A 25403-nucleotide genomic window follows, 5' to 3' on the forward strand; every position below is an offset into this window, starting at 1 on the left:
ATGGTAAGAGATCACCACCGCCCATAAACATCTGCAACACCAGGGGTATTGCAGATGCGTTGCCAACCTAGAGGCCTAAGATGGGATACCTCAAGTGCCAGTAATTTCACCGGCTGTGTTACTGCACGCCGAAACACAACAGTGCAAGCACTGCTTATGCTGTTTTATTATTATTATTATTTTTTGTATTTTTTTTTCTTTAATTGTATAATATAGTTTTTAAGTTTTTATTGTAATTATATTTTTATGAAAAAATGACTTTCTGCCAAGTTTCTTGCGGCGCATTCTTCTTGGCAATGATGGTCTTTCCGAAAGCGCTGGTAGTTTAAAAAAAATGACGTGTAAAAGTGCCCATTGCGGCCTATTTACTGAATAAATCATTTGAATTTTGAATTTGAATTTGAATTTGAATTTTGAATTTGCTGCTTCACGGCAGGATTAGCGAGCAAGATGGTGGTCGCAATCCGGGCGGACCTTGCACAAGATTCTACCCCCTGCAGAACCACCACTACCCCCTGGTGGTGAAATTCTGGTGGTCCGGCCAGGATAGTCTCTGCAAAGCGGAAGTGTTCAGTGGTTAATGGCGTCGACTTGAAACTTTGTACGGATGTGTAAACTGAATGCCAATGCCAATGCTAGGACAGTCAGCAAAAGAGCTTGTACTAAAAATAAAATTTTGGCAGAAATTTGTAGGTTATATCTATTTGTTCATGCATTGATGGAAATATATCTCTTATTTTCCTCTCTTCTCCTATTTATGTTTTTACTGTGTTTTTGTTGTGATGTAGTGTGTTTTTCTTGTCAATAAATGTTGTGAGTTTGAGTTTGAGTTTGTGAAATAAAATGAAAATAGGTTCGAGCGTGCTCACAGAAGCGTCCATGCATTTTGTCCATGATTTCGAAATGTCAGCGTTCAAAAATACTCCGTTTCACGCCCATAGCTTCCTCTAACAGTCGAACTACCATTTGCCTTTCAGAAATTATGACCTTTAAAATTTATGACGGTGGAAGCATTCTACACTTCCACTGAACGTAGATATAGTTTAGATATAGTTAGTGTTTAGTATTGTAACTAAGGGACCCCATACATCCCTGTATTTCTTTTATTATTATTTTTTTGTATTTTTTTTCTTTAATTGTATAATATAGTTTTTAAGTATTTTATTTGTAATTATATTTTTATGAAAAAATGACTTTCTGCCAAGTTTCTTGCGGCGCATTCTTCTTGGCAATGATGGTCTTTCCGAAAGCGCTGGTAGTTTAAAAAAATGACGTGTAAAAGTGCCCATTGCGGCCTATTTACTGAATAAATCATTTGAATTTTGAATTTTAGAACTTTCCTCCCCGAATAGTACAATCAAAAATCAAAAAGCCTTTATTGCTGAGAACGGATTATTTACTTTAATAAGTTAAGTCACTTTCAGCGTGTCCTTGTGACACAAAGGCCTCCTCCAGTTCTTTCCAATTGTTTCTTTGTCTTGCTAATCTTGCCCATAACGGTCCTGCAACTTTTTTCAGGTCATCTGCCCATCTTTCTTTGTCGGCCTCTTTTTCTTTTTGCATTATAACGTGGAGTCCAGTCTGTAATCAATGTCGACCATTTTTCTCCCTTATCTCGCATCATATGACCGGTCCATTTCCACTTCAGCATCCTTGTCTTTTTGTTGACATCCTCGACCCTGGTTATCTTCCTAATATCAATTGCTCGCTTTCTGTGCCGCAGGTTGTTACCTAGCATGCTTCTCTCCATTCCTCTCTGACAGCTCACTAGTTTTTGGAATGCTTTTTGCGTGCAAGCCGTAAGTTATAACTGGTAGAATACATGTATTGTAAAGCTTCCTTTTGATCCCACACTGTACCGTTTGCCCTTCATTACATCCTTCAGTGACCAGAATCTTCTCCAGGCGTTTGTTATTCTTTTTTCAATTTCTAATTCCATTTGATCACTGAAAGATACAACCTGACCCAGATACACGTAGGAATCGACATATTCAATGTGTATATTATCTACCGCTATGGTGACCTTCGCTCGGTTGGACATCGCCTTGGTTTTGGTTTTATTCAGGGTAAGCCCAGCTTCTTTACTCTTTGTTGCCAGCTCTTGCAGCATCAGTTGTAGGGTTTCTGGATTATCGGTAATCAGTACTAGGTCATCAGCAAAACGTAGGTGGTTTAGGTTAGATCCATTAATATTTAGTCCCGAGTTGTCCCAATTCATTTCTCTGATTATTTCCTCAAGCACTGCTGAAAAAAGCTTAGGCGAAAGTGGGTCACTCTGTCTTACTCCTCTCTTTGTTGAAAATAACTCCCCTAGAGTTTCCATTTTCACTTGGGCAGAGTTGTTTGTATAAATGGATTTTATAATTCTTAAGTATTTGTGTTCAACACCCTGCCTTGCCAGTGCCTTCCATATGCTAGAGTGGTGTATGGAGTCAAACGCCTTATTATAGTCAACAAATGCTATATACAAAATGAGGCCATACTCTTGGCATTTCTCAATCAGTTGTTTTAGTACGTGAATAGTACAATACACAACACTAAAACAAAAGACTAACGGCGTCAATGGCAATTTTTGACCGGAAAATGTAAAAACAACAACAACAAACCAGCTAAAAAGGGCCGGCGATGCACCTGTGATGCCAATCGTGTTGGTATCATGGGCGGTGGTGATTGCTTCTCATCAAGTGAGCCGCATACTCGTTTTCCCCCTCTTATATAAAATAATATATATTTGGCATTAGCTTCAATCAGCAATATACCTACCTACTATGCTTTCGGGTTCGATTTTCGTTGTTACTTGAATGTACAAAAAAGTATAGACCTCTTTGCAAGAAATTGGGTAGTCAAAGCAAGGTACTTAAGCATCCAAATAAAATAATATTATAAAACCACCTCACGGTATACATTACCGGGATTAAATGTATCCCGAAACCTGTCTGTGTGCCGAATTTCGGAAGTTCAATTACTTATAGGTAATAGATTATCAAAGCATCTTAGATCTTTAGATCATATTAATTTGAATATATTTTCAAGCTTCCAACCAAGTAAATAAAGAATATACTTACTTAACTTAATTATACTTTAACTAATTCGTTTTAGTTTCTTTATCTGAAGGGTTGTCTAGAGTCTAGAGGAGATCGCTTTTATATGATAAGACTAGTCTGCCCTGTTGCTTTTTGTCCTTTTTTATTAACTCTCTCTCTCTCTCTCTCTTTTTGCTTTGTCGCTTTAATATTATAAATGCAAAAGTAAACTCGCTCGTAAGTTGAACTCGCGTTCCGGACAATGCCAAAGTCAAATGTTTTCCTACTTATATCTTTTTTTATAAATATTTTACGGTGCTTTTTAAATTAATTAATACAATATAACATTTGAAATCCTCACAGTAAGACGCGACTTAACTGCTACTAGCGCTATCTAGTGGTGTTGTTTGTAGTGAACTTTTTCCGTAAATGAACGTATTATATTGAGTTTACCACTTTATTTTCAATTGATAGAATTCTTATAGGTTTTCCTGTAATCTACAAGCAATGTACTAAATTATGTATTTTTTTTTTCAAAAATTGTAGGCTTGCAAAACTTTTTTTTTAATTTCCTAATTCGTCCACCGAAAATGACCCTTATTTAAAAAAAAAACTTTGCACATCTGTGTTTGGGCCATAGAATAGAATAGAATATATTTATTTGCAAAGAATAAGTAGTTACATAAAATATCATTAGGTGGTGTTGAGACAATAGGCAGGTGGCTATAGGCATAGGATGACACCATCCTACCAAATTTCACCTGATTTGGTCCAGTAGATTCGAAGCAAATTGGCTGTGACATACGGACGGACAGATAGACAGAAGCACGAGTGATCCTATAAGGGTTCCGTTTTTGTGTACGGAACCCTAAAAATTAAATAATAAAAGTTTATGATAGGATATATGAATGAAAACTTTAATTTCAAGAGCTTCTACATATATAAAGTTAGATACACATGCCACATTTGTTTGTTTATGGCTGAAAACAGTTGAAATGTTAAGCGTGTAATTTCTCAGTTTACTAACAAGACAACAGTGGCATTTTTTGACATTCCTTGTTGGTTTGCGCACGCGATTCAATTTCAATAAAAACAATCAATATTTCTCAAGGCAATATCCGGTCGAATTTTTATACCTGAATAAATAAATAAATATTTCCCTATAGGGCTGAATAGCTTTTGTACCTAGTTAATTGATAAAATAAGGCGGGGTACCTAAGTGCAACTAAAGGGAAAATGAAACAGTATCACTCCATGTTTACCTACTAGCAATTTGGTTTGGCGTTTAACGCCTCAGCATAATGCTGAGTCAGCGACCGTTTCGCTTTTGCGGGGACAAAATTGTGTATTATAACAAATAAAAAAATATTGCATAAGTATTGTATAAGTATATATATAAAAATGTTACTATTTTCATGTTTTTTTTATTATTTTTTTATTTGACTGGATGGCAAACAAGCAAGGGGGTCTCCTGATGGTAAGAGATCACCACCGCCCATAAACATCTGCAACACCAGGGTTATTTGTGTGTAATTGTGTAAATTTCAGGGTAAGAATACATAACTCATCGTAGTCGTTTCATTAACCCTTTAACAGGCCCCGAAGAACCAGCGTGTCTTAATACGTACTTTATATGCTGTTGCAACCGTATTGAACGCCTTGTAAAAAATGTATTTATGAAAGTCGGAGATCTTCCTTTAAACCAGAAATAAATATGTGGGTTACGGTTATCCCATCGCCTGTCTAAGTAATGAACTGTCATACTAGATTTTGTCTTATTATATTCTTGATCAGGCCAAGGGATATATTCCACCCACATCTTATATCGGTTATAATAGTCAAGGTTTAACTCCAAATCTGCTACGAAACATTGTATCAATCACTGAAAACATTATTTTATGATCTTCATTCATGACACGCTTTAAAATCCAATAATATATCTTTAGCAGCCGTTTAAATCCACTTGACCAGTGATGTTAGTGGTTTGTTTACAAATTCGAACACTTTACTGAATTTAAGAAAAACACAAGCAGATATATCGAACCATTTTTTGTTATTTTCATGATTTTAATGATTGTAAGGTGATATAATCATATATTTTGCTAAATACTCCTGCGTCCTTGTGATAGGACTAGAATTAGGATGTGGGATGACTCTATCACATTGCCTGGCTAGAATTTTCCTGTGTGGGAACTATTCTTCCCATGGCCCGATTAGATTTTGGGTCTCTTTGGTACATGAATTCGTTCTAGGTTGAACACAAAAACTGTTTTATTACTTACGTGAGTTTTTATGACATGAAAAGACAATTTACCGGGCCATGGGAAAAATAGCTCCCACACAGTTAAACTCTAATAAGGCCATGGGATAATGTCAACCCACATCCTAATTCTGGTCATACACAATAATGCATGAATATTTAGCAATGTTTACGATTACATTAGCTTTCAACACTCAAAATCTACAAAATATCAAAAAATTGTTCGACCTATGTACTTCTGTTTCATAGAAATTATGGAAAGTGTTCGAATTTCTCCGTAGTTTACTGAAATTAGCGTTCAAGTGAATTTAAACGGCTGCCAAAGATATATTACGCAATTTAGAAGCGTGTTGTGAATGAAGATCATAAAATAATATTTTCAGGGATTGACAAAATATTTTGTAGGTGGTTTGGAGTTAAAACCTGACTACGGTTACCGATATAAGATGTGGGTGGAATATATCCCTTGGCCTGGTAAAGGGTTAAGAATACAAAACTTCCAAATCATTTTTCACTGTATGAATTATTTTTTGTATTTTTTTTGTGCGTTCGGCCCCTAGCTGTTCCCTACTTTGCCTAATGGTTAATCCAATCCTGCATTTTCATTTTAAATATGAAGCTGAAAAAGTGACGAAAATATAAGTAAAGAATTTGTATTTATGAAATTTACCAGGTTTAACAGTTAAAAGTTAAAAGTTTACCAGGCTTTGACAGGTTTAATTGATACCACCAATCATCCATACTAATATTATAAATGCGAGTGTGTTTTTTTTTTTTTTTTTATTCGACTGGATGGCAAACGAGCAAGTGGGTCTCCTGATGGTAAGAGATCACCACCGCCCATAGACACCTGCAACACCAGGGGGATTGCAGATGCGTTGCCAACCTAGAGGCCTAAGATGGGATACCTCAAGTGCCAGTTATTTCACCGGCTGTCTTACTCTCCACGCCGAAACACAACAGTGCAAGCACTGCTGCTTCACGGCAGGATTAGCGAGCAAGATGGTGGTGGCAATCCGGGCGGACCTTGCACAAGGTCCTACCACCTGCAAAACAGGTTTAACAGTTAAAAGTTTACCAGGCTTTCACAGGTTTCATTGATACCACCAATCATCCATACTAATATTATAAATGCGAGTGTGCGTGTGCGTGTTTGTGTTTGTATGTTTGTCCGTCTTTCACGTCGAAACGGAGCGACGGATCCGGTTTTTTGGCATAGAGACAGTTTACGGGCCAGTGAGTGACATAGGCTACTTTTTATCCCGGAAAAATGCACAGCTCCCGAGGGAAAAGTTAATTCCACGCAAGCGAAGCCGCGGGCAAAAGCTAGTTGAATATATTTTTTATGGGTAATCAAAAAGTGAAAACGAGATACGCTTATAGATTTTGTGTAGCAATAGTGTACTGTGAGTCGCTCATTTGCCATCTCAATTGACTATTAAACTTATGTGTTACGAAGCAACAGAAAATGACATCAAATCGGTTCTTTTGTCACGCAGATATACCCACGTTAGACTTCTAAATAACACTATAACACCCGTCTTCGTTCGTGGGTAAAAAATCAAATTATACAGCTGGTTTTGGGCGATAAAGTATTTTTTTAAACAGTTGAATTTTTGAATTATTGTTTATTAGTGTCAATTATCCATAGGTAAAGTCATATCATAAGAAGCCGTGGTGGCCTAATGGTTTAACCTATCGCCTCTCAAGCAGAGGATCGTGGGTTCATACCCCGGCTAGCGCCACGGAGTTTTTCGAAATTCATGTGTGTACATTTGAAATTTGCCACGAGCTTTACGGTGAAGGAAAACATTGTGAGGAAACATGCACAAACCTGCGAAGCAATGGTGTGTGTGAAATTCTCAATTCGCACTGGGCCCGCGTAGGAGCTACGGCCCAAGCCTTCCATTCTGAGAGGAGGCCTGTGCCCAGCAGTGGGACGTATATAGGCTGGGATTCACTTTCTAAGAAAAACTGGCGTATTAAGAGCGGTTATACCTGCTGAGCTGGCAACGTTGCATTTTTGTTAGTTTTTCTCGATTATTCCATAAAAAATAATGAAAATTAATAATGCTGTCTGATAGAACCCTACTTAGTATATAAGACCAAGACTTACTATGACATATTACTAATCTATTTTTCAGTTCTCATGCTCGTAAATTTGGTATTTATGCTGGATCTAGGCGACATAAAAGTCCTTTTTATGCTCTAGTTCATAAAGTAAAATGGCGCTTAATTTCGTGAAAATGTTTTTCGTGGTGACTTAACTGACACGAAGTAAAATCTTCGTCTAAGGCCAAGGTAATCAGGTGTCAACAGCCACAAACAAAAAAGTTTCTATACATTTTACAATCATTTTTATTCTGTGTAAATCAATCATAATAAATCAATAAAACTAAAAATTTACAATAATATAGCAATGAAATAAAAATAAAAGTTATCTAGTAAGTAAGTGAACAATTATTTCCACTGTTGCTATTTATTTTCCTCTCAATCGAAGTGAAAAGCAGAATGTAGAACTTGAGCATTAAACCCATTTTCCCTTCGACGTATCTATCCACCCTCGCCGTACCGGCTCGGGTGGCTATACGAACGCCTCGGGTAAAAAGGCTCGTTTTATGATCTTGTTGTACAATCTATACCTTCCGCCGCCTAACTTTGCCTAAAAGTTCATTGCCACGACTAGTACCACAAAAATTATAAAGGTATAATTCAAATAATTGAATAGGCACTATACCGTTAAGCGATTCGAACACAATCCGGGAGTAACGTAAAGACGTCGCATAAAAAATGTATCTCAAAAATGCGTCAAAACTGAGTATTAAGTAATGAACTTTTAGGCAGATTTATATGGCGCGTGGTATAGTACGCCTTATTTTGATCCCTATAATTTTGACTGCGTGAAAATTAGGTTATCCCATTCTCCCGTAGCCATTAATTTCAAGAGATTAACAATCAAATTAGTTTGATTCCAAAAGTGGCAATTCCTATCAGTGCTGCTGCATAAGTAGCGTAGTAGAAATAAGCAACCTGAGATATGTATGCATAGGAAAAATTCGTGTCTAGATTCCTGTCCAGCGGTGGTGTAGGGGTTATAGCACGCAGCACGGATTGCTGAGGACCTGGGTTCGATTCCCAGCGCTGGTCTCTTTTTCTGGTTTTTTCTGTGCATCCATGTCTCAGTTTGTATTTTCGATAATTCCTATCAGATTAGGGCGATTAATTTACGTTCTATATAATCATTTGCATTAGTTTCAGTTTTTGCATTAGTTTAGCTTGTGTTAACTTAGTGTGAGTGCAACATGTTACTGTAACAAACGTGGTGGCCTAGTGGTTTGACCTATGGCATCTCAAGTAGAGGATCGTGGGTTCAAATCCACAACTCTTGAGTTTTTTTTAATTCACCACGAACTGTACGGTGAAGGAAAATCTCGTGAGGAAACCTGCATAAAACTACGATGCAGGTCTAAATGGTGTGTGTAAAGTAACCAATCCGCACTGAGCCTGTGTGGGGACTACGGCACAAGCTAGTCAGATTTTTTGAGAATTTAACCCTTAATAACGTAGAGGCGACTTAGCGACCAGTTGCATTGAGTTGGAAACTGAACCTTATTAATATCATAATACTTAACATTTTCCATTGTAATTATTGAAAATACGACTAGCTTTAAAAATATTCTTCGTCAGGTATGTATTCGATAGCTGCTTTTGATTCTGTGGTAGTATTGCTCCAATAAATGGGGCCTTAGGGCCTTATTAAGGGTTAAATGGGTCCCGAGACGTGGTCCCGACGACTGCATCTATGTTTCAGTTTGAATTTTCGATGTGAATTTTACGGGATGAAAATTAACAAAATTTGGAGTTGAAATAAAAAATACAAAAAGACTCCAAAAGCCAATCTCAATCCCTACTTAATATTATAAAAGCGAAAGTAACTCTGCCTGTCTGTCTGTTACGCTTTCACGCCGTAACCACTGAACCGATTTTGATGACAATCGGTATAGAGATAGTTTGAACCCCAAGGATCAACATAGGATACCTTTTTTCCGGTAGAGGGCGCCACCGCGCGATAACTAAATCCGCGCAGACGAAGTCGCGGGTATAAGCTAGTAGGAGATAAGGAAATAAGGGAACATTCTCCTTTATTTGGCGAGGAGAAAACCGCGGGCAAAAGGTAGTTGAGAGATATATCGTACCAGTAACATAAGCTTGTAAACATCAGCATATATAGAAATAACGCTTGTACGTGACGCTTTTACGTTCTATATGTTATTCAATATTAACGTCGCCCATAAATATGTATTACATAACATTTTATCCCTAATATAAATTTGTATTGAATTTAATGAAATAAAAAACTTGTTAAATAATGAATGAAGCTTGATATTATTATAAATTAGCTGTTGCCTGCGGCTTCGCCCCCGTTGTATTATTTCTGTATTTTCTTCCATAAAAACCTTCTCCAGAAAGTAACGAACACAACAAAAAAAGAGTTAGCGAAATCTGACCAGTGGTTCCCGAGTTTTGCGCTTAGCAACACATTTTAGGATTCATTTTTATTATAAAAAAAATATAAAATAAAATAAATAGAAGAAGAGAGATTAGATATAATATGGTTTATTTTTTACGGCTTCATTAAAAAGGGTGAAGCGAATTTAAATAATTGAATTGGGCTAACCATATATAGGTAAACATAAACTGGGTCTTTGTCATTTATTGGCTTTGAGCCTGTATAATAAATACATTGTGTTACCGGCAGCCTGTTTTTTTAAGGGAGGTTAAAGTAACGTATTTCTGTAACTTAACCAAGAGTCATAGTACTAAGAATACTTGTATCATCTTCTGTACACTAATTTCTGTTTGTTCTCCAAATAAATAAATGACATTAATTTATGATTGGTTTTTGGAGTCTTTTCGTATTTTTTATTTCAACTCCGAATTTGTTACTTTTACGGTTTTTGTCGCTAGTGCTGCTACTTAAGTAGCGTAGAGAGAAAAAAACAGCGTAGAGAGATATGAGTGCATAGGTGAAATTTGTGTCTAGACTCCTGTCCAGCGGTGGTGTAGGGGTTATAGCACGCAGCACGGATTGCTGGGGACCTGGGTTCGATTCCCAGCGCTGGTCTCTTTTTCTGAGCATCCCTGTCTCAGTTTGTATTTTCGATATCGACATGAATTTAATTAATAAACTAAAATTAAAACTTTGTTAACTTCCTAATAAAATTGTAATTGCCAGCAATGTACAGCAAAGTAAATTGACAAGTAAATGTAAATGATAGCCGATAGATACTTTGATTATTACTTAGTTTGGGACTAGTTCAATTGGTGTAAATTGTCCAATGATAATTATTTATGTATTAATGTATTAATAAACTAAAAGAATTTCCTTGCTCACCCGCGACCTTACGATAGCTAAGCTTATGCAAAATATGCGTGTTCATGCAGTTCCTCCACCTCCACACTGTAAGAACACACACAAATCACACAAACCCATCTATCACCACCACCACACTACACTGACGCGTTTCGAACTCAACCAGAGCTCATCTTCAGAGTGACACAACCGTACACCATGCTACCAGTTGTTAGACTAAAAATACTTTAAATTCTTTTAGTTCATTGTTCAAGAGCATTCTAACTGCCACAAACTGCTACGCAGTTTGGCAGTGTAATTTACTTTGTAATAATTTAAATGTGTCATTATGAAATAAACGATTAATAATAATAATAATTGATATGGACCTCCGCAAAGTAACGCCTGATTCAATAAATTATTAATGTATTTTCTTTTCTTCTTTCTTATGCATTAATTTTTAGGAATTTTCACGGGAATTTATTTAAATTCTAGATAATGAATGGTGGGAACATTATGTTCCTGTAGAGTGTAATGGTTCATGCAACAAAGCCGCGGGTGAAGGGCTAGTCAATTTAAAAGTGAGTGCCGAAAAGTTCGTCATAGCGCCTCTCAAGAGAATCGTGGGTTTCAATCCTAGTTTGCATCTCTTTTTCAGCATTTGTGTAAAGAATATGAATATTTATTGACCTTTTCCTTACCGAGAGTTAAGGAGAAATTATTACAAGATATATTTTGTTTATTTTAGAATCACCGGGTGAGAGTTTTGGCGTTGCCATGTTGTTAATTAGATGATCTATTTTTGATTAAACTGACCAGTGTTGAATAATGAATGACAGATAGGTACAGGTACATGGTGTTAAAAAATCCTGTAGGTACTATAATTATTAATTAAACAAACATTAAGGCTCTTGATTACTCATACATAAGTTACAATTGGAAAAACGTTGAAATTGGAAAATAAAAACATAATTGTATGGAGATAAAGTATTCCTGTGACTCACCCAATTTCCAAAACTTAATTAATGTTTCTCCACTTGGAGCGTATTAGTAATTAGTAGTCTTAATGTGTGGAAAGGAGATTAATTTATTTCATACTAGCTGTTGCCCGCGGCTTCGCCCCCGTTGTATTTTTTCTAAATGTTCTCCCATAAAAACTTTCTCCTGACAATAACGAATACTACAAAAAAAGAATTAGTGAAATCGGTCCAGACGTTTCCGAGTTTTGCGCTTAGCAACACATTTTACGATTCATTTTTATTTATACATATAAAACCAAACGTGTTAAAGTAAGTATCACCATAAGTAAAGAAGTAATAACAATTCATTTAAATAAATGGTTTCAAATGTATGTAACCCCGTGTAAGCCGTGATGGCCGAGTGGTTTGACCTAAGGCCTCTCAAGCAGAGGATCGTGGGTTCAAACCCCGGCTCGCACCTCTGAGTTTTTCGAAATTCATGTGCGAAATAACATTTACCACGAGCTTTGCGGTGAAGAAAAACATCGTGAGGAAACCTGCACAAACCTGCGAAGCAATTCAATGGTGCGTGTGAAGTTCCCAATGCGCATTGGGCCCGCGTGGGAACTACTGCCTAAGCCCTCTCATTCTGAGAGGAGGCCTGTGCCCTGCAGTGGGACATATATAGGCTGGGATGATGATGATGAATGTAACTGGAGTTTTGTTGTCTTGTCATATTCTGCCGGTGTGTTTCGGAATGTCCTGAATTCGTGTGATTGTCGGTGGCAATGGCAGTCTAAGTAGACTTAGGGGCTGTTTCACCATCCATTGATTAGTGTTAACTGACGGTTAAATTTGATGCCGTCTCCGTCTATTCGAACAAAACAAATAGAGACGGCATCACACCTAACCGCCAGTTAACACTAATCAGTAATCAATGGATGGTGAAACAGCCCCTTAATGTGTTAAATTTTCGTACAGGATTTTTTTAATAGCATGTATAAATAACATTTTATTGTTCCATTTTATGCGGCAAATATAAATGGGATATTAGTCAGATAAAATATTAGCAACTTAGATATTCAATCAATCAATCTAAGAGTTAGTTTTAATATTAATTTGATGACTTCTATTTCGAACTTTTTAGGTATATATATTTTGTTTGTAATAATTTCTAATAAGTACTACGATTAGTGACGGATAGTTTCAAAGTTAAATAATAATAATAAATTCAATAAATCCAATTCAATAATCATCTTATGTGAGATGCTTTACAGAGATAAATATTTGATTTTGTAAATTATATGATTCACTAATATTTGTAAAAAATATTTTACTTTTATAGCTTTTTCCTAAAAAGATAGCGTTCTTGATTTCATTATAATCTGATATTTGACTGATGACAATAAGTGTTTTGAGAAAAACTTCCGATAAGAACTTAAAATACACCAATCATTAATTTAACTGTTATAATTTGGACATGCATTCTAACTTCAACACAATGTATATTTTTATTTGAGATAAATTGAAATTAAATTGAAGCAAGCCGAAACGTAAATTAGTGACGAATCATTTGCATTTATTATGAAAACTACATATGTATTTAAAACTCTGTCTCCCTCAAAATGCTATATTTAATGCTATAATAAAATTCCAAAAAATATTACAAATGAAACGGATACAAGATTCAGATCTATTGTCAAGAAGAGATTAATATCTAAGGCGTATTATGAAGTTAATGATTATATCATGGACAGGGATATTTGGAAATAATTCCGATCCGCATTGGCGATCTCTTGAACTAGCGAACCTACTGTGTTAAAAATAAAGTTGTGTTAAATACTTGTGAGGTATAGATATAATTTAAAAATATTGTAAATCTGTTTAAAAAAAATATATACCTCGTCGAGTTTCTTGCCGGATTACTTTCAATAGAAGTTTTTCCGAACCGGTGGTAGATTTTTTTTGACATTCATAAGTACTTGTTATAGCCTAAAATTGAATAAAATATTTCGACTTTGACTTTTAATTTACACGAAATTTGTACCATTTACTCCCATATTAATCATTAAAAAATTGGAATATGCACACTGCATTCATTTTTTAATTTCCAAAATAACACGCCATGATTAAACACATACAATTTTTGATCACACAATAAACTTGACACAAAATGAACACCACATTTTTGTAAAGTTCTTGAATTGATAGTATTAGGGTTAAATGAAAGGTGCTGACCTGTCAGATGGGTTCCTCTCGTTGCATGTGTGCACATATAGTGTCTCAGTTGACAGCCCAGGATGTTATGGAGGGGCGGCGCCGCGTACCGCCTTATATAGCGGAATGTAGTGCGTACCGTCGGCAGGGAAGACAGAAGACATAATTGTTTAAGCTATCGCTACTAATATTATAAATGTGAGGGTAAATTTGTCTGTTACCCTTGAAGTACAGTACCCGGTGATAAAGATTGCACATCGGTCTTCGGAAAAAGACAATTGGTTGTTCACGACGATTTCCGAACACTGGCCACCGTTCGACAATCATCGTATTTATTAAGTGACGTTTTATCTTCTTTTTAATATATAAAAATGAATCCCTATTTTCCTTGGTCAAAATCTTGGCATCACGCGTGAACAGCTGGACCGATTTCGCTAATTCTTTTTTTGTTGTGTTTGCTATTATCAGGAGAAGGTTCTTATAAAAGACGATTTAGAAAATTAAAAAAAAAACTACACCGGGTGCGAAGCCGCGGGCACCAGCTAGTATTAAATAAATACTGCCTTTATGGACTGGATTAGTTTACGTCAAATTAATGACATGTAAACTTCGGATACTAGATAGCTGTTGCAACTACTAGAAAAAGGATAGTTCCCTCTTTTTCCTAAAGATGACATTGTACAATTTAAAGTTTTGGGGGGTTTCAACAACTCTTTATTATATATTTTCATCTAAATGCGTCCGTACTCTATTGCACCTGTACAACGACTGACAAACGTCACATAAGTAGTGTGTGACAACGCTCTACAAAGCCGTTAGCCGAGTCTCTTTCCATAGCCCGATGTTCAATCTTTATGGCCGAGTACTGCAATGAAAAAAAAAGCAAACTTCTAAATAAATTCAATCAATAAACAGTCATTTTAAAATAAGTGTTTCTGCCACTGCGGAGCGTGCAAAAATCCTACAAGCCCTAAAATAGAGTGATAGAGTCGTAGGTACCATCAGCCAAATAAGTGGTCTATCAATTTTAAAACAAGTTTCTATCGAATAAACATGTCGCTAAAGTTCAACTTTCAAGTTGACAGACACGTCTATTGGCATTATTGTTTTGTGACATGCAAACGATTATCAACTTTAGGGTGGTAGACCATATATTTGGCTGATGGTACCTATCAGATATTTATGCACGCTTTTTGTGTCAGTTTGGTGCTTGTGACTGTAAACAACTAATGGTTGTCATAGCAGAAGCAATAATAAAAGTCTGAAAATCTTAATTCTTATGTTTGTCTATGTTTTACACAAGAAGAAAAACAAGCATGTGGGTCACCTGGCCGGAAGCAATCACCGCCGCCTATAGACACCGCAGCACGATGGGTATCACCGGTCCGTTGTCTGTCCGTAACCAGTGGCGTAGCGTAGTTGGGGCGGGGGGGCGGTCTGCCTCGGGCGGCACATTAAGAGGGCGGCAAAATATATGTGTGAAGTTCCGCCCAACTACGACCCAAGTGCTCTCATTCTGAGAGAAGGACTGTGCCCACCAGTGGGACGTGTATAGGCTGGGATGATGATGATAATTCCATAACAAAAAAAAATGTCGCACCTACGATTCGGACCGATTAGAATGGGTACCCTAAATAAGAGGTCGGCAAAATTTTCTTCCGCCCCGGGCGGCTGACGTCCACGCACGCCACTGTCCAACAAGTACAAATTTATAGAAAACCCTCAGTGCGCGACACACGCACTAGCCCGGTTTTTTATTGAATAAATTAATTAGAACAACGTGCAAAGTTACCGTCTCCAAATTTATTTACATATAGTTAGGTACTCGTACAGGGAAATATCCTTTGTAACTCAATTGATGCTCAATAAAATTAAGCAGAAGTAATAAGATTACAGCGTATGCTCGAATTGCCACAAATATTGATGCCATGCGTCTTATTTAACGCTTGAGTAAGTAGGCCTCGTGTTTATAAATAATTAAACGAAAAAAAATTGAAATAAATAATAACATGGAAATTTTCACATTGTTACACAGAAATTAATGTTTATGGTTATCACACTATTAAGATGTCTTCTCGTCCAATATTCCGCAGTGCCTGAAGACTAGAGTCTTCGACCAGTGTGTGTTGCCAGTGATGACTTTGGCGCTGAGACGTGGTCCTTGACTGTTGGCCTCTTAGAGAGGCTCAGAGTCACGCAACGAGCTATGGAGAGAGCTATGCTTGGAGTTTCTTTGCGCGATAGAATCCGGAATACGGAAATTCGTCGAAGAACTAAAGTCACTGACATAGCTGGAAAAATATGCAAATTGAAGTGGCAATGGGCAGGCCATATCGCTCGAAGAACAGATAACCGTTGGGGGAGAAAAGTCCTCGAGTGGCGACCACGAACCGGAAGACGAAGCGTTGGCAGGCCTCCCACCAGGTGGACTGACGACATCGTGAGAGTAGCGGGAAACCGGTGGATGCAAGTGGCGAGTTGTCGTTCATTGTGGCGTTCTAAGGGGATGCCTTTGTCCAGCAGTGGACGTCTTCCGGCTGATGATGACTATTAAATTATGTGTAACTAATTTAATATTTAACTCTAATAAACAATTTCAATTTCACAATTTATTCGTGTTAAATTATTTTTGATTTAAAAACCGGCCAAGAGCGTGTCGGACACGCCCGAATTTTTTTTCTTTACCATGTATATTTTTATCTGAATCAATGTTAAGGTCCTTTCTTCTCCCGCACTTTAAACATTCCTACCGATTGAAAACATGCTGAGCCTTTTGCCACAATAAGACCTGTTTAATAAACCTTCGAATAGTGACTGCTACCAAGGTCGTGGCTTATTTGCTCTTCTGTGCAGCATTATGTTTAGAGAACAATTCATGAAAAACATACCTCAATGAAGCCGACTTCGATGTATGACGCTCGCTAAAGTCCGTAAAGCCGCAATAGTCCGCACCGCCACTTCATTAGCTAGTTTTTAGGCGTATAAAGTTTGTTATTATTTACACACAAAACTATTTACAATGTCTATAATCACAATTAATATTTATTTTACAAAACCGAGCACAACCGCACCAATATATGTCCGCCGAGAGTTTTTTTATTTTGAAGTCTGGCTGACTGCCGCCTTTTTTACGATCGAAGGCGCGCGGCAAAGGACTTGCGCCAATCAGCCACCGACAGCAAAGAGGATGCAAATAAAAAAATTGTTCGCCATCCAAAATAATTGCACAAGACCATTTAAAGAAACAAAAAAATATTCGTGACACTACGAAAATCTAAATTTACAGATATAAATACGCACCACAGTCACGAAATGGTCCCAAATCAATTATAATGCCGCCGTATGGCATAACGCGTCGTCGACGCACGTTTTTCGTTCCATAGAGCAGTGCCCTTAGTCGTAAGTTTTCGGTCACAAAATACGTCTCGATCGCGTTCGCGTTAAAATCTCAATTTATATGGAAACACGAACAGCGCCTCTTTTGCGATATACGATAACAAATCGAGATGCGTCGCTTACACTAAGGGCACAGTCGTACGTTATAATCGATAAAACGCGTCGTTTGCCGTGTGCAAAGACCCTAACTAACTGAATGTTGGTCTATAATGCTTTTTCTTTCTTTCTAAAAATAGTTTAAACGCAACACGTGTGTGCTGCTTTTTCTGCTGTCGCTTCAAGACCAACTGTTGAATTGCAATGGTTTGTTCATACTGCACCGTAGGACGAAACGGCTTGTCCTGTTACGCCCTTCGTTAGTACATCGACGATATCCCGGATTTAAACTAAAAATGGATATCCTGGTTGACCCACTTACTGACTAGCTGTAAAGTATGTTAGCCTAATTTATAGGTAGAGAAACTCCGAGCATAGCCTTCTCTATAGCTCAATGTCGCTGAGCACCTCTGAGCCTATTCATAAGTCCTATTACGTATAGTGAATGTTATGTTATTCTAATTATTTTCGATGATTTTTCAATGCGGTAAGGCTTTTCATATTCATCCTAATATTGCTAACGTTCACAGCAAGTCATGAGCTCATCATGATTGGTTCACCTGCCTGCATATAATTGGGCAGGGGTAGGAAATCGAACGCCGTATTTCCCGGCCCGTGTCAAACATGCTGACAACTTTTATGCTGTCAGATACAGTAGGCATATTCAGTGTTGGTACAGTCGAGAACATAAAAATGTCAGCCGTAGCGTCAACTTTACTGAAAACCTCAGACGCCATAACATATATATTTTTTTTATTTTAAGTTAGTTAATGAACGCCCTACATATGTGCCTTGGAGAAAGTTGTTCAGTTTAAGCAACACTATGACCTGTTTAAGTAAAGGATCATCGTTTGGTTCCACCCGGTATTTGTTTTCAAATATCTTAATTATTTCGATAAAAATTCGTAAGTTGTTCGAAGTCAGTAATTCTACTTAATTTCTAACTCTACACTCGTAATTTACACTTGTGATCAGTTGCGCTTTGTAATTTTTACAAGAGAATTAAATTGATTTAAAAATGGCCGTTAAATTATCTAAATAAAATGCAACCGCGCTAATACTCGTACTTACGGTTAATTGGCGTATGAGGGCGTGTGCTATATATTTTTGACTTTGAGACTGATCACAGTAAATAAAAAAGGATTTAAAAAACACTGCTTCTTTTTTTGTAACTTACGTAGTTTTTAAGTATTTTCCTATCCATTATCCATTTTGATATACTTCCCAAGTGCTTGGGCCAGGCTTCCCAAGATGGCTTGGGCGCTGGTAGTTCCCACGCGTGTAAAGTGCCATTGCGGAATTTCGCATAAATGATTGAATGCTTTTGACACATACAGCACTTTTCCTACGATAATTGTAATCCTTTACTTTAAGTTTTTAAACAAACTAATTTCATACATGAGTGGCAAGCGTCCAGGTACACCCTTGTTTGAGGGACCGGCGGCAGGTCGAACCACTAGGCCACCACGGCTTCGGCTTTAAGTATTTTATCTATTTATGTTATATATGGCTTGCTTATTTTGCAAAAATGCGTTCTGCAAGATGTCATTAATTAACGGTCGCGACTACGGAAAAATTTCGTTCTATCGTTTACTCAAGTTTCACTGTGTGGCCATTGCTGTGCGCTGTTTTGAAAAACATTATTTGCTATTTAAAAACTATAAGGGCTTGTTTCGTAAATAAATTAATATTTTACGAAATAAATCAGTGTATTTAATAAACACCTCGTATGTATATACATCGTTTGTATGATTAGTGGCATAATGGCGTATAGATATTTTTGATGTCTTGCTAACGTACATATATTTACGACCCTGACTGTACACATCATGTTGTTGTTGTGACAAAAACTTGACGCATACTTGCTGTTTAATGTCAATTTCCTAATTGGACGCAAAATCGTTCTCTAAAACTACTAATTAGGTACTTGCGTGCAATTCAACCCCCAAAATCTAAAACCCTATTTACTGTGACTCTTTCTCTTTCTCTGCTCTGCGGAAATGTTAAAAAATTGAATCTTATCACCGAAACTAATGCGCCAATATTCTATCCCGTATTTCACTATTCAAAGTGTTGATTTTCAAAGAAACAGCCCGGTCTTTAAATTAATACCCCCGACGCAAAAAGAGGGGTGTTCCGAGTATAAGTTTGACTGCTATGTGTGTCTGTGTGTATGTCTGTCTGTGGCACCGTAGCTCTTAAACGGGTGGACCGATTTGAATGCAGATTTTCTAGCTATGGTTCTTAGACATGTTTTATCAACATCGGTTCAGCCGTTTTTGAGATATTGAACTTTGAAGTGACAAAGTCGGGGGCTTTCCAACTTTTTGTTGGTTAGGATAGGTTAGTTTGGTTTCGGTTTATTAGCACGTAACTAATATTTTTATACAATTGGCAAAGTAAATTGATATCGAAGGATACTAAAGAACAATCGGTGACAGTTATGTGCCGGTACATAGTTTCTCTAATTGGCATACTTACCTTGAAACGGAACTTAGAAACTTTATGAGAAATTTTGATTCAGAATATGTACCTACTTTTGAGTTGTGAATTGCGATGAATGTGATTTCTTAGATGATGTATTGTCATCAGAACTACGCATAATTGCCAAGATTTATGTCAATATATCTGTAATATATATCGTAAGCCGTGGTGGCCTAGTGGTTTGATATTGCCTCTCAAGCAGAGGGTCGTGGGTTCAAACCCCGGCTCGCACCTCTGAGTTTTTCGAAATGCATGTGCGAAATTATATTTGAAATGTACCGCGAGCTTTGCGGAAAGGAAAAAATCGTGAGGAAACCTGCACTAACCTGCGAAGCAATGCAATGGTGCATGTGAAGTTCCCAATCCGCACTGGGCCCGCGTGGGAACTATGGCCCAAGCCCTCTTGTTCTGAGAGGAGACCTGTGCCCAGCAGTGGGACGTATATAGGCTGGGATGGATGTCAATATATCACGGCTGGAAATAGGTGATGAAATGAATGAAGAGGATCATACCTACAGCTTCGATCAGAGTTCTGAAAACTAACCAATTTAAAAAAGCACATCAATTTTAATCGAGAAATGCTTTTATTCAATTAATGGATTTTTTTCAATGAATATGTTTAGTATACAGTCATGTGCAAGATATCGACACGGCCAAAGTTACAAAAATATGTATACACGACCTTAATGTAAAGTGCGTAAAGTCGTGCATACATATTTTTATAACTTTGGCCGTGTCGATATCTTTGCACTTGACCGTACCTATAAAGAATAATTAAAGTCAACTGCTTTCTCATATAGTGTAACTGACGGACTAGATAAATTTTTAAGGTTCCGTAATTAAAAAAGGAAAAACGGAACCCTCATAGGAACGCGGACTTACAGGCGCGTGTTGCAGCAGCCGCTGAGTCGCGTTGCTCCGAAGACGAAGGGCTACGGATTAGCCCGAAACATGTCGAGCTAAACTCGATTTAAGACGTGAGTTATCGAGGCCATTCATATAGCTTTGAAGTCGGAAGCAATTGCTCACCATCAGCCGGTCCGCATTCCAGTTTACCGCCGTCAAAAAACAAGTACATTCAAGTGGCGACCCGCAAACATAAGAAACCATTCAGTTCCAGCGTTGATACAAACAAAGTTGTTTGTCAACTTGGAGTTTACCGAGAACCGCGCACGCGTCGGATGCGCCCGCGCATAGCTGGCACATCCGACTGGCGTTAGAAAAACCGGCCAAGTGCGAGTCGGTCTCGCGCACCGAGGAGCGCAGAGTGCAGACGCTGTGAGAGCTACCTTCATAACAAGTTTCAAGTTTCTAGACAAGCGGAAGTCCCTACAGTGCTTTCATTCTAGCATGGTGCGGGTGACACTTGATGCACCGTTTCGTTTTACTCAAAAAAAGTTGCTGCGGTCTAAATATATGGAAGTATATTTCAGTTGTAGCCTGAATATGACTGGCTTAAAATATTTGAACATAAAGAACTATGCTATACTTACGAAATAAACTTAAGCTATCCTATTTTTTCAATTAATTAAATTCAAAGCGAAATTAAGTGAAGAAACGTAATATGCATGTAACGTAACGTTTAGTGATGGGACCTAATGGATTTTGAGTTATATCGGTACTTATTAATTGGTAAGTAACGAATATTCTTGCAAACTCCGTTTAACCTTACTTAAGTGGCAAATAATATCCAAACCTAGAATTTCACTAGTATTCTCATCAAAATTTGCGTTACAATCGGATTAATGATGACATTAAATTTATGATTAAGATTTTAAATTATTAGTTTTATCGACTCAAGTTTTGCCACTTTGACTCTCTAGTCTTGTGATGACAGCTGTCACCTGCACTATGCTACAATGAAAGTACTGTACCTAGACGTTTTCGAAAACACCATTGTTAGTTTGGTTCTGTATCTTTTGATTGTATTGACTTGGAAGTTTGATTTTTGCACTGCTCTATTAGCAGACTTGAGTACCGTAAGGTCGGGGTACTTTACTTTACCCCATACTTACTTACTTGTTACTTTGGCCCTCGTTTGCCATCCAGTCGAATAAAATAAATATATATGTATATAACTCGGTCCAGGTTTTATTATTGGTTTTATTATTGGAGAATGTAGCTCTTTGCCATGTGATTGATGTTAATTGATCGATTACGTTTTTATGTTGTTATGTGGTTTTCGTATGGGCCAAAGTAACCTGAAATGGGTCAAAATACCCCGACCTTACGGTAGGTATTAAATATCAATTTCAGCTTGATATCTTCACGCGTTCCTGAGAAAAAGGGTGTTGACATACGGACAAAATAAACAGACAGACAGAAGGACAACAGAGTAATCCTATAAGGGTTTTGTTTTTTTTTTTCCTTTTAAAGTACGAAACGCTGATAATAGTATATCATATTGACAAATCATCTAAAATAATTACAGTAACACATCATTAATATAAACTTAAGAAGCTAACTCGATCTCTTCAAAGTACCCAACTTCTACAATTGTTGTAAAAGGTAACTTTGAAATCCGACCTGAGTATAATGGAAATAACAGGCTGCTTACTAACCACTAATATAGGCCGCGAATCACGAAATGGAAAACAACAAATACAATTTAAATTTGCCTTGTAGTCCAATTAATTGTAGCCCCCCTAAGAACCCTATCGCAATAAGCCTTTCGTTCTCTTAAGTTATTTACTCTTAGTCTTGGTAAGACGCGAGTCACAGTACAAAAAGTTTACCAGTTTTCAGTTCCAGCACACACGAGCCAACAGGTAAGGGACGCGAAATCAGACTATTTATTTCATTTGAAATCTTATTAATTTTGAAATAAGATTCAGTTCAACGTGATGAAAGCATTTTTGAAAGGAGTCGATTTTCGTTTCGAGTCCAATCCAAAACCACATTAAAGTGAAAAGTAAACTTTACTTAGATCGACATATGTATAAGTCTATGTCACTTATGTTATAATCCTTATGTCGTAATATATTAAGTCTAATTTTAAATACTGTTTTAATGGGCACAATCGTGTGTGTGATTTAAAGTACAGTCGCCATGACATATACCTATATAATCGTAGCAGGCGATGAACTCAATTTCGGTGCAGCATAACATTTCAATAAATTCGTTACATCGAATTTATTGAAATATCTTCTCTTATATTTACGACAAATTAAATGTTCTGTTATTTATTAATAATAAATAATAAAGTTGTATTAAATACCTACTTGTGATATCATTTAATAATATTGTAATTTTGTTTAAAAAATATATACCTCGTTGAGTTTCTTGCCGGACTCTTCTCAAAAGAGGTTTTCCGAACCGGTGGTAGATTTTTGACTTTTGAATATTTTTGACCCAGGAAACTAAACAGATAGAGAGATTATTTTTACCTATGACAAAACGAAGAAGGTATATGCGCGGTATTTATCTACAGAACGGTAAATTATTGTCGATTGTCGAGAACGTACATCATCTGCTTTATCTGCCATAAACACCGTGACCCAGTCTCTTCAATCCACAGCCTTTTACTTGTATTATTAACAGACTCATCTTGCACCTCGGCTGATGGCCATCGCCCACGGGTAAGTGGGCCCGATGGGTCCCGACGGCAAACACCTGGGCCTCTAGGGCCGGCAAATTGATTGAACGATAACACGCGCGAATGGGACTACGAGGAGTAGAATCGGGAAAATAAAATTATCGAGATTGGGACCCATTTTTAAAAGCTTTTATCCCCTGGTATCCTATTGAGCTGAAGTTTTAGTTAGTCCAGTGAAAATACAAGGTGTTAGTTAAATAACTGAAAACTAGAAAGTAGTTTGCTCAGTTAGAATCGAGAGTAGAATCGATTACCGCCGGCCGGGGCAGATATTTGTATGAATAATACGAATGTTTGTTCTCGGGTCTTGGATGTTTAATATGTATTTAAGTATGTATTTATCTATATAAGTATGTTTATCCGTTGCCTAGTTTCCATAGTACAAGCTTTGCTTAGTTTGGGACTAGGTCAATTGGTGTCAAGTGTCCCATTATATTTTTTTTTATTACACTAGAGCCGTGCTGTGCAAGGATGGGTAAACGAAGTTTTTTTTTGGTTCATTAAAAGCACAGTCTTCGCTCATTTAGAACTTAAAATCATCCCTACTATATAATATTATAAATGCGAAAGTTTGTGAGTGAGTATGTTTGTTACTCCTTGACGCTGTAACGGCTAGACGGATTAAGATGAAATTTGGTATGTAGATAGCTGGACATCTGGAATAAAACATAGGCTACTTTTTATTCCGATATTCCCACGGGATAGGGATAAAATCTCGAAACAGCAAGACATGAAATTTGACATGATTGTTTTTAATGTAACGTCAATGAAAACCACGATTTAATTTTCGGGAATCCCAACGGGAATTTAAAAAAAATCCCAAAATTTCAATTCAGCTACTGGATCTAATGATTTACGTGTGCGAAACAGCGGGTAAACACTAGTAGTGAAATAAAGGAAAGAGAGCTAGTAAAAAAATAATACCAGAGTACAAGAAGCGACAATTAAGTTAAGCCTGGATGGAACCTACGCAAAAAATACTAATCTATTTTGAGGTAATGTTGTACATTATTCTGGCTCCTTAACGTGCATGATATTCAAGCAAAGTTTATTTCACTACTAGCTTTTGCCCGCGGCTTCGCCCGCGTGGTGTTCGGTTATCGCGCGCTGTTCCCTCGGGAACTGTGCATTTTTCCGAAATAAAAAAGCTTATGTCACTCTCTGGTTCATAAACTATCTCTATGTCAAAAATCATGTCGATCCGTCGCTCCGTTTCGACGTAAACGACGGGCAAACACACACTTTAGCATTTATTACTAGTATATGGATTTCATTCAGATATAATCGTAAAAGCCGTGGCAGCCTAGTGCTCTGACTTATGACCTCCTTGGCCGAGGATCGTGAGTTCAAATCCATGCTCACTCACCCTCTAAAGTTTTTCTAAATTCATGCGCGAAACAACGCGTTGACCACAAATTTTACGACGAAGGAAACCTGTACAAACCTACGAAGTAGTTTTATGATGTGTGTCAAGTTCCCAATCCTGACTCCGCGCCCTTTCATTCTGAGAGGAGGCCTGTGCCCAGCAGTGGGACGTATTTAGTCTGAGATGAAATGATAATCGTTTAACTTTAATTTTCTTCCTAAACTTTCCTAAACCTTCTTCTTACAAATGACAGATTTTTTAAGTCGACATTTAAAGGAAAACAAAAAAAATAAAAAAAGGTTCCCTCTCCACGCCTGTCGCAGTTCCTTAAATTGAATAGAAGTAAAAGCCAAAAGTAAAACGAATGGACGTAAAACGTAAAGAAAGGCTAATCGAGTCTTTGCCTAGATCAATATTTTATGTTTATGTAATTGATATTTTTGTAGACAGTGCCTTACATCATTTGAACCTCGTCATGTAGGTCCTGAGGCCGTATTGCCTAAAGTTCCTGACGCTCGCGATCGCAACCAAATGACAGTTTTTGTATGCGAAATCTGTCATTTGATTGCGATCACGAGCATTAGAAATGTTAGGCAATACGGCCTCTGATATAGTTTATCTTCGTATCAAGCAATCCTCTTACAACCCTACGGT

General features: G+C 37.2%; 1 protein-coding gene across 1 annotated transcript in view; it reads right to left on the minus strand.

The window, feature by feature from the left end:
* The window catches only part of LOC141439235 (uncharacterized), a 33544-nt gene extending 19631 nt beyond the window's left edge, over positions 1-13913 (minus strand). The window contains exon 1 of the mRNA XM_074103441.1: positions 13834-13913. The gene's annotated coding sequence lies outside the window, so the exon portion shown is untranslated. The remainder of the gene's footprint in view (positions 1-13833) is intronic.
* Between the last annotated feature and the right edge of the window lie 11490 nt (positions 13914-25403).

This window comes from Choristoneura fumiferana, chromosome 20 (assembly GCF_025370935.1).
Source record: "Choristoneura fumiferana chromosome 20, NRCan_CFum_1, whole genome shotgun sequence".
NCBI classification, from domain to species: domain Eukaryota; kingdom Metazoa; phylum Arthropoda; class Insecta; order Lepidoptera; family Tortricidae; genus Choristoneura; species Choristoneura fumiferana.